A 9882-nucleotide genomic window follows, 5' to 3' on the forward strand; every position below is an offset into this window, starting at 1 on the left:
GATATTTGGTTTCTTCACTGTGGTGTTTTTTCTTGTTACACTATGGCTCTATATTAAGTGGACTGTCTGCTTTCAGTGGAGCCTTAGAGGCTTGAGATGAGTGTGGACTGAGAGCTGTGTTTGGTTCCTCAGGATTGAGGGTGTGTCAAGGATGACACTCCCAGGTTAGGTGTGGTAAATCTCTCTTTCTTTTTTTGATTTAAAAGGGAAGTAATTCCGCACAGCTGAACGTAATTGGAGGTAGTTAGCAGGCAAATGATATACCCACAGGAGCCAGAGATCAGAAGCTCTTTCCCAAGGACCACACAGGGAATCTCTGCTGCCCTCAGTGTGGGCTCCAATTCTCCTGCAGTCTCCCACTGGGTTGCCAAGTTAGATGCTAATCTCCTGTTATTTCACCCCTCCCCACAGAGTCAGGTTTTTCTGCTAGGCTCAGGGCTGGTGCAGACCTGAGGTCGCCCTGCTTATGACGTATGTCCAAAATGGCGCCTGCTCTGTCTTGCTCGCCTTTGAGAGGTGAGCGGAGAGAGAGAAACTTGTGTCCGTATCAGTCACTTTTTTTATTTTTTTTCTCTCTCTTCTAGTTAGCCTGGTGAACTTTTCCCCACGGAGTTTCAAGCCTCGTTCCCTCTAGCCTCCTCTTTCCGCTTGCCTGCTGGTATCTCGGGCTATGGAGGTTCGGCTCACCTCGCGTTCCAGCACTGGTGCGTTGAGTCTGCCGCTGGTGTCCCGAACTTGGGCTCCCACGCTCTCCACGCAGGTCCACTGTGAATCACTAGTTCCGGAAGAGTTTCCTCTGCTGTTTCATCCCCTACTCTTCCTTGACCCTGCAGTATCTCCACTTATATTAAAATTTCTCTCCCCCCGGACTAAGTGTGCTCCCTGCCTATTCCGCCATCTTGCCGCCTCAAGTTTATCTATTTTCTAATATTTGAACTGATGTGATTATATTTAGAATGACTCGAAAGCAGGCATATTACTATTCACTTCTTAGCCTGTAGAAACTCTCAAGAGACCCTATTCTCCCTGGTATGGGATATTTATTTTAATTTAGAAAAATCAAGAGTGTGAAATGTCTAATCTCTCCCCCAGGTGAAAAACACTTTTTTATTTGCACAAATTTACTTGTAATATATAATTCCATAAGTGGAAAAATATAGAGTTCTGCTGAAAAAATATGTAGATAAACTGATTTAAATGTAGAATTCTCTTCATGCAACTATTATAAAATGAACAGGGTTAACCTAATTTTATATTTTTAAATGTCTGCAGTTTTCATTTTAAGTGTGTAATTTTTATTTGGCTGTTTAAATCTTTCATATTGTTTTAAAATAAATTTTACATATCATTTGATTTTTTTTCAGTTGGAGATATCAGCTAAAAAATGAGAAATAGCTTTTACCCTATTTATTTTACTTTCTTCTCCCAAATAAATTTGATGTCATTACAAAACATGTCTAAGTTGAATTCCTCTTGTTAGGAGAGATGTTAGAAAACTTTTTCCTCCTCATTGAAAGCTTGATCTGATAGGCCCATGGGTTATGACTCTGCAGTAGTCTGTTTCCTCTTTCCTGAAGTTTGATCCATGATAAAAAAATATCCTTCTTCTATACAAACCTTCCAAAGTGATCCTTAGATGACTACTGCCTCTCATCTCTCTGCATCCTCTAAGTCACAATAAAACAAAATGCAAGACATGAATACAATAGGGAAACACAGTGAAACAGGAACCCAGAAGGCATCCTTCTCAGAGAAGCTCAATGTTGTGATTTTTGGATGGTAAACTACTCTCTGGTTAATGCTGAACTCAGATATAGTTATAGGAAAATGGAGGTTGGGTGGCTAGTAAGCTTCGTACACATGTCTATCTATTAGTATGGCAAGTGTCATTTCAGAAGTTTCTATACACTATCCCCCAAGAGAAATGAATTTGATTTTCGTGTTTGTGTCATATTTAGAGAAATACTTGAATTGCAAGGTCTAAAAAAGGCAAAGATTGTCTTGTTGAGGGCTAAATGGATAAACTATGGATTTCTAAGCCTGTTATTTTATTTTTTATTTTTTGCAAGGTTTCAGGATGTCTTCAACATCACGAAGGCATGTTGTAAAGTTCTTAAAACATTCTCAAATTAATATTCATGTTAGGAATATGTGGATGGGACTTTTACAAAATGTAGGCACAGTTACTGCTCACTCCAACTTCAAGAACATTAGAGTTAAGTAAACGTAAATAATGATAGAATTTGGGGCAGCACTGTGGCAAAGCAGGTAAAGCCACTGCCTGCAGCGCCAGCATCCCATACGGGCACCAGTTTGAGACCTGGCTGCTCTACTTCTGATCCAGCTCTCTGCTATGGCCTGGGAAAGCAGTGGAAAATGGCCCAAGTGCTTGGGCCCCTGCACGCGCATGGGAGACCAGGAGGAAGCATCATACTCCTGGCTTCAGTTCAGCACAGCTCCAGCCTTTGCAGCCATCTGGGGACTAAACTAACATATGGAATACCTCTCTCTACCTCTCTCTCTCTCTGCCTCTAGCTCTCTGTAACTGCCTTTCAAATGAATAAATAAATCTTTTTAAAAAAATTTTAAAAAATTAAAAATAATGATAGGATTCTTGGTTCATTTGGTTACCAATTTCTACCATTAAAAACCCTAAAATTTAGTTTTAATTCTTATTTCAATCTAGTAATCTAGTATGAAGTACAGATTAGGATTCAAAATGAAACAAACTATATCGTACCATTATTATTGTATCAAAGAGTACATGTAATTTTGTAGAAAGATGTTTAGTTCTTGTAATAAAATCCTGCAAAGTAATCCAGGCACTAATGCATGATCTGTCAGACTTTTTAACATGAAAATGTCCTTTTTGTTTTTGTTCCCTCCACAAATCAAGATACTGTACCCCCAGTCCTATCTAATTGCTTTAATAAAAATGTCCCCATTGTTGAGAAAGACTTTATGTTGAGGTACTTTTATGCATGGTGTTCACATATAAAGTGGTCTGCTTCAACTAATGTTAGCCTATCTATTTTTGTCTCTGATAAGTGTTACCTGAAGTTCATTTATGTGTTTAGGAACAAGGTGACAAAATTGTGCTATACTCTTTATAAATCTTACATACAGTATGGCAGATCATGAGTCATTCTTATAAGTGGTGTAGACTTTATTGTCTTACATGACTTATGCTTATAGCCATTCATAAATCACACAGAACCACCACAGGAATTTTAGTGTTTAGCCATAATAAAAGAATAACTTTCACGGATTTCACAGATTGTCTCTATCAAGCCTAAATGAGGTGGAAGAAGGAACAGATTTCCTTCAACACAAATAATTGGCTTCAGCTTGATGCCATTTAATCATGAATATTTCCATAGGATAAATTCAAAAGAAAATTTTGTTTTATATTTACTCCAAGTCTGGGAGATTTGGTCTCTGAAGAACTTTGAAAAAGTTCCCCTAGGGTTTGGTGTTATAAGCTTTAGTTTATAGAGAAAGTAAATAACCATCACTTATGAGATTCCATGAGGATTTAGTATAGTGTTAGTTCAGTTCCAGCAAGGGTTGATCAATTAATTTGTCCAGTAAAATTTTTAAATAAATATGGGCATACTTTGCACAAAACATAAACAAAGTTAAAATTTCAAAATAATGAATGGATAAAATATTAGAAACATATTCACTTTTTATTCATTCACATTTAAAAATCATTTAACAGAAAAACTGAATTTTATAATATACATATTTCTACAAATGTAACAATGTAAAAGATAACCTCACATTTATGAAAAGAATATTATTATGCAGTTCACAGAAACACAAGCAGAAATAAAGTAACACAGAGATCTTCACAATTAAAGAATTGAATATTAAAACAAAATATATGATATTTTACCTATGAGATTAACAAATATGTGAAAGTATGAACATATGTCAAAAAGATTTCAAATATGCAAAACTTTGTAAAGATATTTTGTAATTTCTACCCACATTTTAAACTCATACTGTTGGGGTCAGCACTGTGGCATAGTGGGTGAAGCTGCCACCTGCAGTGCCAGCATCCCATATGGGTGCCGGTTCAGGTCCCAGATGCTCCACTTCCAATCCAGCTCTCTTCTATGGCTTGGGAAAGCAATAGAAGATGGCCCCAGTCCTTGGGTCCCTGCACCCACATGGGAGACCCAGAAGAAGCTCCTGGCTCCTGGCTTCAGATCGGAGCAGCTCAGACCTTTACAGTCAACTGGGGAATGAGCCAGTGAATGGAAGACTTTCTCTCTCTCTCTCTCTCTCTCTCTCTCTCTCTCTCTCTCTCTCTCCTTCTCCTTCTCTCTGTGTATAACTCTGATTTTCAAGTAAATAAATAAATCTTAAAAAATCTCATACTATTTGATTCAGCTTATTCCACTCTAAGAATCTTTTTGGCCAATGTCACTTTTAAGAGGTCGAAAGGAAAGATATTTACTTTCATTACAGCTTATTTATAGCAATTAGAAATGAAATAAACTACAATGTCTGTTAGTAAGTAAATGAGAGGAGTTCAAATTATTATGGTACATATACATTATGGTTACTGTAATATTGAAATAAGTTGTATCTCTATTTGCTTGTTAAAAGTAAATTAGATCTACAAGTACTGATATGAAACATGAAAACATGTTAAGTGAAAAAGCCAATATGCATAGGTATTGGATTAATATTACCTTATTTGTTTCAAATGATACAAACACATACAAATATAGATACACTATATTAAAAGTGAGGTTTGAAGGGCCAGCACTGTGGCATAGCAGGGGAAGCCACCGCCTGTGATACTGACATCTCATATGGGAGCCGGTAGAGTCCTGGCAGCTCCACTTCTGATCTGGTTCCCTACTAATGTATCTGGGAAAGCAGCAGCAGATGACTCAAGTACTTGGGCCCATGCATCCACTTGGAAGACCCAGAAGAAGCTCCTGGATTAGGATTTGCCCAGCTTCTGGCCATTGCAGCCATTTTGGGATTGAACCAGCAAATGGAAGATCTCTCTCTCTCTCTCTCTCTCTCTCTCTCTTTCTGTGTAATTCTACCATTCAAATAAATAAATAAATCTTTTTTAAAAATTAGATTTGAGAGAGAGAGGGAGTGATATTTTTACTTTTTAGTTTGAAGCTATCAGATTTTATGAAATGTTTGCTTTGTTGATATTAAGTATTGAAATTTTGGGAACTTGGAATGATTAAAGGGAGAAGTGGAAAACAGTTAAGTAACATTTTGTGAGCATTCATATCTCAGTATTTCACAATTTTCTGTACGTGTGTCTCTACTCTCTACTTTGCATTTTTTCAACAATACTTCAAGGTAAATATCAATTTCCTCACTTCATAAATTAGTAAAATAAGCTCAGAGATCTTATTTTTTGACAGATATTGCACAGTGTTAATGAGAGTAAACATTGAACAAGAGTAATAACAACAATGACAATAACAAACATTAACTTATGGCACCAAGTTAGTTCAAATATATGTGTTTGTAATTCACATAATGATCAAATTTCCATTTATAATTGGTGAAACTGACTACAAAGAGGTTGTACAATTTATAAAAGTAGCAGGACTTCAATCTGAGCATAGTTTAGTCTACTTCCAGACATTGATCATTTCCTTTGCTTTGTATCATTTCTAATATTCATATGCCTGAAAGGAGATACAGGAAACCAGGAAATGAATTAGAAGACCTTGAAATAGTTCATGTAAGAGCTTATTAGAAAAATAAAACAAAATTGTATAGAAGGTTTAGGAGGTTAAAATTGGTAAGATGAGCATTGTGAACCAAACATTTTAGTCCAAGTAGCAGGAAAAATCAAGCATGACCATGAAATCTCTAGGTGACAAGTGATTGTGATTGCTAGAATATAAGTTATAAAGAAGAATAGTTTGAAAAATGACCAAGTAATTTTTGTATATATCCATTTTCTGATATATGTGCTACAGCCAGGTAGGAAGACACTTAAGCAATGCAATGCATGGATTTAATGCTTCTTTCTGTTATTGTTACCACACAGATCATCTCAAAATGTATTTAATTCCTCTTATTTATCTAATTTCTCTATATTAACAAGCACTAAAATAAAAAGTTAATAAAATCACCATTTCTCTTTTATCTATTTTCCATTTCTATTTGTGTCACATTCCTTAGCTATGGAGATCCCTATTTCTTGCCAGTAATATTTCAATACCATCTGAATTCAAATATTGTAACAAATTTCTCTTCCCTTTATCAATTAAACTCTTTCTAGAATAAATTTCCTAAAGGAACTTTAAACCCTTTCTAGAATAATGTTAATCTCTTTCTAGAATAAAGTTCCTAAAGGACAGTATATGTCTTGAGAAAACAAACAAGCAAACAAAAAAGAATAGTAAAAAACACTAAAGGCCTCTAATACCTACAAAATAAATCCAAACTCAAAGCTTATCATAACCTGAAACCAAATTTCCTTTCCAATTTTCTTTTCTATTATTTTATCTCAAAATCATCCAACTCAGATTCCTGATTAATCTTTTGAAAATTCACTCCAAACTTCTATACCTTTTTGTTTTGAATGATGCATTCATTCATTTCTTTAGTCAGCAACCATTTCAAAGCAACTATTATGATGGCAGAGACAGAAAATCACGCAGATATTCAAGGTGTAAGGGAAGCAAAACTTTATAGAAGTTAGTTTTTGAGAAATAAGTCTCTAAGAGATATGAAAATTGATCTGTTTGATTTCCTCAATAGGAGATTGCTACGAGATACCGTAGAGAATCATGTTAGGAGAAGGTACAAGGTCATGAGTATGATTTTACCATGTTGAGATAAAATTGCTTTTGATATATAAAAGAGGAAATCCAAATTGGAATTTGGATCTAGAAATTTAGTTCTCCATGCTGAAATATAAATTTGTAGCTCACGTGAATGTAGTTTGTAAAGAAATCCATGGACATATTTATAAATGAGATTCACTAATGAAAAACATGCAGATTCATTAAGGAGACCCTACAAAGAAAATGAAACTCCAGATTTTAATAAAAGGGGATAAGTTAGATAAGCCTAGAAAAGACTTGGGTTTGTAGCAGTTGAAGTAGGAGAGAAACAGGGTACATGATTTTTAATGAAACTGAGAAAATAAATAAAATTTCAATGATTCCAGGAGAGACTTACAGTACTCAATGCTGAAAGGTTAAGTAAAATAAGTACAAACATTTTCAATAGAATTTAGGCACTTCAAAAACAATGATGATTTGACTGAGAACTGTTTTTAGTAGGATAATGAGACAGATGCCAAAATGAGTGGCGTGATTAAATGGAGTCACCAAGAATGGGCACAAGATATTTGGCTAAGAGAAAAGAGAGACAGCATCATAATTTAATAGGAGTATGGGTTTAAGGTTTTAAGGGATGCTTACAATTTGACATGCATAACTATATTTGAAGTGAGATGTTAAATAATGGATAGGAAAGAGAGAATAACTGTAATATAAGGTTTTTGTACTATGTTTGGCAATAATTCTAGCAAATGCACAATGAAATTTAGTTATTATAATGATTATTATTGTTCAAGAACCAGTAAACCAAAATCATTGTTTAAAACACTATATCTTTCAATAAAACTTTCAGACTATTAAAGTGGGATGATTGTAAAGTAGTATCTTTAAGTGAGATCTTTCCTCACCTTAGACTTTATTTCATTGGATTCCTTTCAAAGTATTAAAGCTTTAAAAGTTTTATACTTATATCAACTTTTATAAATAACCATGTATGTGGAAATTTTTTAGAAAGATGAATGCAATATGAAATAAAACATTTGATATCTCAATTTCAAGGAACATTTTAATACACTTTGTTCTAATACACACTTGAAACTTGATTCAGGCCAGCCTTGTAACACAGAGGCTTAAACCACTGCCTTCAATCCTGGAATCCATTATGAGCTCTGGTTCAAGTCCTGGCTGCTCCATTTCTCATTCAGATTATTGTTAATTCACCTGAGAAAGCAGCAGATTATGACACATGTGCATGGACCTTTATACAGCATGTGGGAGACCCAGATGAATTCCAGTCTTTTAACTTCTGCCTGGTCCAGCTCCCACTATTGTGGCAATCTGGGGAGTAAACCAGTGGGAGGAAGTCTCTCTCTCTCTCTCTCTCTCTCTCTCTCTCTCTCTCTCTCCTCTCATTTTCTCTATAACTCTACCTTTCAAATAAGCAAACCGTTTTAAAAAAATTTGATTATCATTATTTATTTACGTATCAGTCATTTCCAAAGACAAATATTACTGCCCATAGAAATACAATGCACACCAAAGCACTATAAATTATTCTATTCTAAGGAAATTTTAAAAGTAAACTGGAAGATGCCTGGCTTTAGGAGGGCTTCTGGGTCATGTGGCTGCCCTTGAGTGTATGATAAAGAAGCTCATGAGTGAGATCAATGTCATGGGCATACAGTTTCTTCATTCTGAGGTTCTGTTTGCTGTTGCTCAGAACCACTGGCTTCACATCTATGACAACCAGGGCATTGAGCGCCATTGCTGTGTCCAAGTAATGCAGCTTGAGTTCCTGCCCTTCCACTTCCTCCTGGCCACAGATCCAGAGATAGGGTTTCTGACCTACCTGGATATGTTGGTGGGGAAGACTGTGGCTGCTCTGAATGCTCAGGCTGGATGACTTGGTGTCATGACTCAGGACACATACAATACCATCATCCGTCTCAGATATAGTAATAGTTCCACATCTTTATAGAGTTAAGCCACAAATGAGCTACTGTTGAAGATTCTCTGTCACTGTGGTGGTATCCAGGCCATGGCAATAGTTTCTACGGTGCATACTTTGCCACTTCCAGTCTATGCCACCAGCTGGAGATCATTAACTTGTGAGGGACCTTCCACCTCTGAGTGATCTAACCCTGCACCCAGGGAGCCGGGCACCTGACCCTCTCCCAGCATAGACCGCTGGTTGGTTGCAGGAATGGGTAACATTGTCTATACATATTTGGTCAGGGCCTGCAGCACCATCCTGCTTTCCATAGGGCAGCCTTACTTCACCCACCAGCTCTCAGGACATATCTATGGCCTTCAGTTCTGCCCGTTTGAAGATGTTTTGGGAGTTGGGGCGTCACTAGCATGCTGGTCCCTAGAGCTGCTGAGCCCAACTTTGATGGTCTGGAGAGTAACCCATATAGGAGCTGGAAGCGGCACCGGGAGGTGGGGTGAAGGCCCTGCTGGAGAATGCACCTGTAGAGCTCATTTATCAGGATCCATGACCCCTGGCAGAGGTTGATATCATCTATTTGAAGCAAGAAAAGGAGGAATGGAGACAGACTGAGCTATGACCAAAAGACCAAGGCTCTCTTCCAGTCAAAGGCAAAGCAGAAGGGCCACAGCTCCACAGCAAGCTTGGTAAAGAGGAAGCAGAAAGTCATATACAAGAAGCATAGGGACAAGATTCAGCAGAAACTTCACTAGCAACAGCAGAAAGAGCAGAAGCAAGAGAAAGCCAAGCCAATGGGGCCCGGCTGTCTGCCCTGGACAGATTTGTGCACTGACCCAGGCTCCAGTATGGTTGGGAACAACAATCTCTCACCAAGATCACTTGAAGGGAAATGATTGTTCCTTACAATTAAGAAGGGACAATGTATGCCCTTCTTCTACTGACTCCTGGGGTGGTTATTATTAAAAAGGAAAGTAATTTGGGGACCGAGGGAGAAAAGGAACTAGAGGTAGGTACTGTTGTGCAGTGGGTTAAGCCACCTCTTATGATGTTGGCATCCCATATCAGAGTGCTTGTTCAAATCCTCACTACTCCACTTTCCAATCCAGTTCCCTGCAAATGCCCCTGGGAAAGCAGCAGAGGAAGGATCCA

The 9882-nt window shown here is 37.2% G+C and overlaps 1 pseudogene; it reads left to right on the forward strand.

The window, feature by feature from the left end:
- The first annotated feature begins 1696 nt into the window (after positions 1 to 1696).
- On the forward strand, positions 1697 to 9565 carry LOC133752532 (WD repeat-containing protein 46-like; annotated as a pseudogene).
- Positions 9566 to 9882: the final 317 nt, after the last annotated feature.

The sequence above is a fragment of the Lepus europaeus genome, chromosome X, assembly GCF_033115175.1.
Source record: "Lepus europaeus isolate LE1 chromosome X, mLepTim1.pri, whole genome shotgun sequence".
Taxonomy (NCBI): domain Eukaryota; kingdom Metazoa; phylum Chordata; class Mammalia; order Lagomorpha; family Leporidae; genus Lepus; species Lepus europaeus.